This window comes from Loxodonta africana, chromosome 8 (assembly GCF_030014295.1).
Source record: "Loxodonta africana isolate mLoxAfr1 chromosome 8, mLoxAfr1.hap2, whole genome shotgun sequence".
Classification (NCBI taxonomy): domain Eukaryota; kingdom Metazoa; phylum Chordata; class Mammalia; order Proboscidea; family Elephantidae; genus Loxodonta; species Loxodonta africana.
In genome coordinates, this window is record NC_087349.1 from 114,963,437 (window position 1) to 114,972,551 (window position 9,115).

Below are 9,115 nucleotides of genomic sequence, written 5' to 3' on the forward strand. Positions count from 1 at the left end.
ATATGGTAGTTCTATGCTTAACTGTTTGAGGAACCAGCAAACTATTTTCCACAGTGATTGTACCATTTTACACTCCCACTAGCATTGGATGAGGGTTTCAGTTTCTCCACAACTTTGTGAACATCTCTTGTTTTCTTTTTCTTTTTTTATAAATCACCTCCATTCTAATGGGGTGAGGTGGCATCTTATCATAGTAGTTTTGATTTGCATCTCTCTAATGGCTAATGACATTGAGCATCTTTTCATCTGTGTGTTAGCCATTTGAATATCCCCTTTGATGAAATGTATATTCAAGTCCTTTGCCCTTTTTTTTTTAATTTTTGGATTGTTTGTCTTCTTGCTGTTAAGTTGAATTCATATGGTTTTCATGGCAGATTTTTGGAAGTAGACAGCAAGGCCTTTCTTCCTACTTCATCTTAGCCTGGAAGCTCCTCCAAAACCTGTTCAGCATCATAGCAAAACACAAGCCTCCATTCACAGGTAAGCAGTGGCTATGCATAAGGTACATTGGCTGGGAATTGAAGCCAGTTCTACTGCTGGACCACCCATGCTTTCTATACAATTATTATAACTGTGTAATTAAAATTTTAGTATAAATATTAATGATGATAATTAGCTTCAATTGAGCACTTTTTTATAACCTAGGCACTGATTCTAAGTGTTTCATTTAGAAACACCAAGACCCCTAAAAACATATCTCTTTATATGAAGGGACTTCTGCTCTAAAGAATTAAGTAACTTACCTAAGGAAGGTCACAAAGCTGATTAATACTTGACCAATGATCCAAGGTAAATGTGTCTGATGCCAGAGCCAGTTTTATTAATATCAGTGCTTCACTGTTTCACTTTGCTTTTAGGAAAGCAGTTGACATAGCTAACAATGCATTTTCTGAGTAAGTGTGGAAACATTCTGGCTTTTTCTGTTTTTTAGACATTTTGCTTTTGACAGATAACCTTGGAAAAATACAGCACGCATCAAAACATAAATTATAGTTGACTGATACCATACTCCCAAATAAAGTCTTTCAGTGGCTCCCATTCTGGTAGAATGCTATCAGGTCACCTTACCCTGGTGCTTAAGGTCTTCGGAGTCTTCCAACATCTTCCCCTGCAGAATTAGCTTCTTCCTTCTTCCCTCCATGCATCACCTCCTATCACTCAGTTGCTGCACTGCACTGAGCCAGTTTCCAGGCACTCAAAGCTCTCCCTGTTTCCTTGCCTCTGTACAGATGTCTTCTCTGGATGGAATCTAGAATGGCTTTTTGTACTACTGTAAGGTTGTATTTAGGTTAACAAATTATAGATAGCCTATTGCAAACGTATTTTTCCCAGATGTATATTTGGGTATTTCTACAACATTTCTACAATATTTGTCTCTTTCTTGGTTCAGGCACTAAAAATGATCTATATGTTGGGTGAGTAAAGAAAATGGAAATGACACCAGTGGCACTAGCTCTGCTCCCTTTTGTCTTCAAGCATTTTGGACCCAGGAAATAAAGTTTTCTTGGTCACTAATATTAATGACCACTGCTCTCCAAATTTTTTGTTATTTCATTTCAACTCGGGAAATTAAAAGAGGACAAGTTAAGCAGCATGGATAGGACTTAGTTTTCTATCGTTGTTGTCGTTAGGTGCCATCAAGTTGGTTCTGACTCAAAGCACCCTTAAGCTACAACAGAATGAAATGCTGCCTGGTCCCACACTATCCTCGCAAAAATTGCTGTGTTCAAGCTCGTTGTTATAGCCACTGCGTCAGTGCATCTTGATGAGAGTCTTCCTCTTTTTCACTGACCCTCTACTTTACCAAACATGATATCTTTGTCCATCTTCTTTTCCAGCAAGACTTATGTGTTAAGGCTGAATTCGTCTTTCTCCAAAAGAAGGGAGGGGTTATCTATCATTCATTGTATTCTTTATTAATTCTAAGTCCCTATCAGAGAAATGGCAGTCCAATTATTTTTAATGTCGCAACTATTTTGTCTCGGTTATCTAGAAAGATCCGGTTTGGCCAAAGCAGTGTTATTCTGAATTTGGCCCTTTTAATCTATTCTTTGTTCTCCTTTGTCTTGCTCTTTTTTGTTGAAGGATGATCCTTGCCAACTATATCATCCAAGTTCCTTTGGGGTCAACTAATGGAAGGTCAAAACGGAGACTAGAGGTTGGGAAGTGAGAAAAGTCAGAGAATTTCTTTATTCCCTTTATGGTTTGGCATCACATCTCCATAGTTAGTTTTCTCCAACTCTCTGACTACTGCTTTCAACAGGCAGTGCCATTCTCCCCACCTCATCTCTTAGAAGTGTTTGACAAAATGGAAAAATAATAGCTATGCACTGGTAGTGTAAATAAAGAAGATTTAAAACAGTCTCTGAGGTAGCTTCTGGAAAGTTTAAGACTAACAGATAAATAAACTTTCCCAGTAGGTTCTATATTTTTAAATGATGGATCTTTGAATGGTGCAGTGTTCCAACATGATGATGGACAAAGAATATCCAGAGAATTAACAAGTGCCCCTCAGAACAAGTGTGTGGCAGGGTGTGTTTTTTAAGAAGCTCTAAGCTGCAGTGAGACTCAAGAGTATGCTCTAGATTCACAATTTATTTACTAACTTTGCAAGGGGTGAGTGTCTATGGTCCAGTGATCACAAAATTATTAATTTTCTGATGCTTTCAATGATATGGGCAAATAATAAGATAAGAAACTCCTGACCTTTAAAGAAATCATTTGAGAGAATTTTAAAATAATCCAGGAGAAATACAAAATAATCTGCTGCTGCCCAGATAAACTTGCTGGAGAAACAAAAAGACGAGTTTGCTGGGAAAGAGTGAAGGGGCCGGGGATTGCAAAAAGCACATGTTCTCCCATCTAATGCAGAGCTTTCACAGTGATGACCAACAGTGCATTTGGAAAAAAGAAAAAGAAAGAAAAAAGAAACACTTCCAAAGTGAAAAGTGGGGAGAGGAGATTATATACATACTTTTTAGAAAGGTGAAATTTGAGAATTCAGCGTTTGGCAATATGTATGTGCGTTTTTTCCCTATTAGACTGAGCTGCTCACCCTTCCTCATGATGCCCCTCAGTGGACTGCTTTGGCACCTTTTCCTTGGGTTCCATGGTTCATGCCTGTCACAGCAGCTTCCTGTTCTAAACTGTTAATTATCTCCAAGACCCCAGGAAATGGTTCTTCCTGTAGAAGTATTTCCCTGAGTTTCATCTGGAAGCAATTTGTCCTACTTCTTGACTCCCAGACGATGTTGTCTCTGCTTTTCTTATTAACAAAATCCCTTTCCCAACACACACACACAAGGACCAGGCGGCCAGCAGTTGACAATCAGATGAGGAATTCAGAGTGTGACCAAGTCAAAGGAGGGTAAAGTTAAATGCCAAAGTCTGGGAAAGGAGACAGTATCTGGAAACAAAAAGTATGAAAGCCAGCAAGTGAGGAGCATTGAAAGTGGAAGGGGTAGAGGAGTAGAGATCTGAAAGGGTCACCTTCACATCACCTATCTTCCCATTCACTGTTTCCTTCACTGCATGGTTGGCCAAGTGCTGCATAAACTGCTAATTGTAAGGAATAAGATCAAAAATACTTCCTTGGTACACCTGCTGGCAAGCCTTGATGCATTTTTGAACATTGCTATGGTGGGAGTCAGACTCTCATGTCTATTTTAATTGGTTCATCATTATTATTGGATCGAGTACTAGAGTTGCCCCTAGCCTTTACCGGAACCAACCTTGCTCAGCATATTGACATGGGCAAAGGTATATTACAGGTTCTCTTAGAAGTCTGTTACTCCTACTAATACTGCCAGAAGCTGAGGTAGTGGAACTGGTCAGTGGCACAGAAAGTCAGAAACAGGGGAAGCCACAGTTGCAATGAAACAGTGTGTTTTGTGTGGATAAGGCAAATTTACATTGATGAAATGGATGCACCAGCTAGTTCATTTTTAGAATGGGTAGCAACAGAGCTATTCTGCTAAGATTCAATGAACATGTTCTATAAAGTGGTACCCTGTAAATGTTGTATAGTAGCAGATATATCTAGTTATGAACAGCTTTGCATATCTAGAAAATGTCTACTTTATTGATTATGGCCCAGAGCCATGGAAGTATATCATATTTGAGAAAACATCTTTTGTTGTCCAGGTGTTTGTCCCCAAGGGCAGGGAACTGGTCTATAATAAAGATGCCCTTGACTACATTCCATGGGGAGCTGAAGAGTAGAAGCAGGGACATTAGTCTATCTAAGGACTAAGAGCGGACATTACAAATACAGGTGTATTGGAAAATGGCATGTCAGACATAAGGGCACCAGGAGATTCTTAGAAGCCACATTCAGGGATTGCAAAGGTATTAGAACATTTGGAGGGGAAATTAGCTCCACTATAATCAAGAAAACTTCATGTCACATACACAAATATGTTATAAATCTCAACTAAATAATAGATCTTTAGTGATTTACTACTCAAGATAAATGCTGTGGCAACTTTACAGATCCTAAATATTTAATTAAATAAATAACGTGATCTCTTTCAAAAGTATACTACTTGAATCATTTTCAAACAGCCATTGCTGAAAGAGGAAATCCATTGTAGTCTCAAAGCTTCCCTGCAAGTTCTTGCTGAGAGTGCCAAAAATAGAAGGCCCTGACATTGCCCCTTTCTCAGGATTTTTTGAACCACAGTCACTAAGAGCCACTTCTTGACACCACCATGCACTGTGGCAGGACTAGTAAAACAAGTTTCATATGATAGCAGGAGGCCCACATTGTAACTTTGAGGGATGAGGAGACAGCTCCCTACCAAAGAACAGTCTTGCTTACCTTCACTACAAGAGCAATCAATTCCCCAGGTGTCCCACTCTTGCCATACCACCCATCATCTAGGCCCACCTGTGTTGGCTTATGAAACTTGAGAAGAATAGGGAACTGGAACAAACCAAAATAAAGCTCATGCTGCTTACTAAGTCCAGAGCAATAAAGTCCTTTGTCTCTGATTCAGGTGTCTTGTGCCGTCTGTCAGCAATCATGAAACTATAATCAGCTATTACTAGCTTGCAATTAGAATAAAGTCCCTGGCATGTCACAGACCCCGACACCCATTTTGAAGTTTGAAACCTAGATCACAAGTTCTACTTTTCCTCCTCCAACTGAGTGTCCAGAAATTATTAACAACAAAACTTCACTTTAAATTCTGATACTGTGTTGGTTTTTTGTATTTGTTTGTTTGCACACTTGTTTGCTTCCACACAACACTCTCCAGGTATTATAATCATGAGTAATAGACATTCAGTGCTAACTGAGGAATATAGCCTGCCATATATAGAGAAACACCTTCAACTTTTTTGCATCTTATACATTTGGGGACAATTTCAGATCTTAGCTATGATAGATTAAAAAAAAAAAAAAAGTGCCAGATATGAGATTAGAATGCTTTTTACCCACTTGCTTATGCTTACCACAGTATAGAACTAGTTTCCCCATTTGGTGTTGATCCTGTTCTGCCTGTTACAACTGAATAAATTGTTGGCTGCAAGAAGCATGGGCTTCCTACTCCATCCTGCCTTTAAGGAGACTATCAGCAGATCAGAGAATGAAAAGCAGATTCTCAAGCAAAAGATGTGGGCCTGAGAGCCTGAAAGGCTGACTTTCCATGAATCATGCTTGCAAAGTTCATTTGCTCCACTCTAGCTGCCAAGTAGTCTCAGTGAACTTTTTCCCTGAAGGAATGTGAAAACTACCATGTATGCCACAGCCTGACAAACAGAGCTCCACACTCTAATCTGTGTTAGCTTCCTAGGGCTGCCTTCTGTATTAGTCAGGGCTCTCCAGATAAACAGAGCCAATAAGACTTGGATAAAATATGAATATAGATATAGATAGATAGTGGATAGACAGATAGATAAACAGGTACAGAGAGAGAGACAGACAGGCTAGGCAACAGGCTAGAAACTCCAGCAGGATGTCTATCCTGAAGTTGTGAAACAAAATCCTTCTTTTTTAAGAAACCTCAGTTTTTGCTCTTAAGGCTTTTAACTGATAAGATGAGGCCCTCCTACATTATGGAGGGTAATTTGCTTTACTTAAGGTCAGTTGATTTAAATGTTAACCACATGTAAATACCCTGGAAGTAAAATCTAAACCAGTGATAGAAAAAAAAAAAAAAACTGGGCATTATAGCCTAGCCAAGTTAACACATAAAATTAGCCATCACAGTCCACCCCTTGTCAACTTGGCTTTCAGCAACAGAATTTCCATGTAGGAAGGGTGCAGAGTCTAAAATCTGTTTGGAAAGGCAGCTAGATTTTATCCAATGCTGCATTTGCACAGTAAACATAATGTTTTTTACTCATATTATACGTATGGATTTGGGTCCTGCCAATATGATTCAAGATAATCTCATACAGTGCATATGTTGTGTTATTTGGCATCTGATGGAGATAATGGGTTAGCGCTATACTCACTCAGAGCAATTTCTTGACACTGCTATGACAGGACTCAAAACAACTTTCATGTGATAACCAGAAGACTCACATTACATCCAAGAGGGGTCAGTCTAGATATGTAGAGGGCTTTTCCACCTTCATTTTGTAGATAATTGGGAAGAATATAAAAAATGACTCATTTAGGGTTCCTTGAAAACTTCAGTTCCTTGACATTGACATATACTTGCAGGTGCAGCATAAAACTTAGGAGTTTTTTCACATGTGTCTTCAATTTACACAGGTCAGGGAGTGGGACCATGCCCCTAGTACCTGCCAGCCTGCCTCTGAGCAGTCCACTGGGCAGTTAGTGTGGTCATCTCTCCTCTGAGTAATAGTGACTGCATTTCTTTCTTTAGAAAGGTGTTTTTAGATACAGAGATGACTGAGACAGAGACGGTTGAGACAAGACCCATTGAGTAAATGACTGGTGTCCTCAAAATAATGCACTTTATCTGTCCTATATATTGGCTGCAAAGATGGGGGAGATAGAGTGAGGATTCTGGTGATGTATAGAAATTGGAATAGAAATGTTCACCCAAAGCAAGAGCTAAAAGGAGCAGGCCTTGTCAGTCCCATATCTAAGGACTGAGCTACTAAAGGCCAGGAGACACCAACCAAGACTCCCAAGACAGGGACCTGGGCACCGAAGGGAGAAGAAAGTGGAGGTAGAAATTAGGATGGTGAGGAGTTGGGCCTGGAGGAGGAGCTTGTTCCAGTGGGCTGGTCACAGTGCATGGTAGTGAGTTGAGCTTAAAGGGTCAGAAGAGGGAAGACTTTCTATTGCATTTTGCTATCACCCTTCTTTGTGAAACACTTTTCCTATCATTACTTCCGATCAGAGACAGGTTAACCAACAAATAAGGTATGCACAGGCTTACAGTAAGCAAGGTATGCATGGGTTTAATTGTGTTTACTTACTAATCTGCAATACACGATTTCACATCTTGTGGTGGGAAAAAAAAAAAAAAAACTTGTTGCCATCGAGTTGCATGTGAAGTTGTATCTACAGATTAGTCAGTACGTCCAAGTAAGCCCACGTGTAATGCTTATTGGGTAATCCTTCTCTGCTTCTGATTCTCTACTCTTCTGATTTTCTTCCACCTCTTCTCAGTCTCCATTTTTTGACAAGGGCTGTTTTTCCTTTGTCATTTTTTAAAGCTTTGCTCCCCTCGGGGTTTGTATCTGTTTTTTTCTTTTCTCCACATATACTTCCTGATCAGTGTCAAACTCTCCATGGTTCGGATTTTGCAGCTCCCGTATCTGTCAAACCTTTTTTCTCCAGTTCAATTCTCTCTGCTGATGACCAGTCTACATATCCAGTTCTCTGCTGGACCTCTTTCAGTTTTGCTTTCTAAATATCTCCCAATATGATCACGTGCCCACTTCTAGCTAAGACCCTCTGGCATTGTCACTCAGACTGTGGTTTAGTCAACTATATGATTTTCCTCTGGCTGTGTTTGTCACCACAAACTGGGTGGCTTCAACAACAGAAATATATCCCTCATGGCTCTGGAGGCCAGAAGTCTGAAGTCAAAATATGAGCAGAACAGTGCTCCCTCCAGAAGCTCCTTTTCCAGCTTCTGATGACACTAGTGGATTTAGATCCTATGAGTTGGAATCAACTCGATGGCAAGGGGTTTGGTTCGGTTTGTTAAGCTGACCCCAGGATGATCTCATTTTGAGATTTTTAACTTACTTTTGAAAAGAATCTTTTCCCAAAAAAGGTGACCGTTGGTAGGTTCTTCGGTTTATGCATGGACATATATTTTTGGGGACTGCCATTTAGTCCACTACATCAACCAAGTAAAGTTGGAGCTTTAGACTCATTCCTAATTCCATTTGAGCCCTGCTGGATACCAGAGTTGTATTTCTAAAATAGAGCTTTTTACCCCACTGTTAAACCTCTTTAACGGTCTGTCTGCAGTGATTCTTAAACAGTGATATGCCTCAGATTATCCAGAAAGAGGTTGTATAAAAAACATTTACTCTGGAACCATGAAGAAAACCTCCCTGGTTGAGTGAAGTACAAATTTGTAAGTATGGCCTGGAAGATCGTCATGATCAAGTTCCCACCAACCTATCCAGCTCTAAACTTCACCAGGCAGTGTCTCTGTCTCTGCTCCAGAAACACTAATGCAATAAACTTCTGGCATTCTCAGATTTGGCCTGGCAGGGCACGCCTCTATCTTTCCACGCTCTTCTTGTTCCCAGGATGTACCACCTTGGTCCAACTGGAAAGTTTCTAATTGTCCCAAGAGTAGAAACAAAGATTCACTTTTCCTGTGAAACACTCTGTGACTTCCTCAAGAATAGCTAGCAGCTCCTTCACTAATGCCCCACTTCTATCTTTTTCCTGTCACAACGGTGGCCACTATTGCAATTTAACTCCTAGGTTTGTGTCTTTTCCACTATACTGCAACTTCTTAGAAAATCTTTATACCTATGGATCCAAGCAGGTAGCACATTACTGATAGTAAACAATCATTTTTGGATGGATGAATGAATGAACAGCAGAGAAATATTTTGGTTCAAAGTATAAGATATGTGAAGTAGAAATCACGATATCAACACAATGATGCTACTACTACTAATTATAAAATTATTATTTGCATTTTTGTAACAATTTACTGTTCAT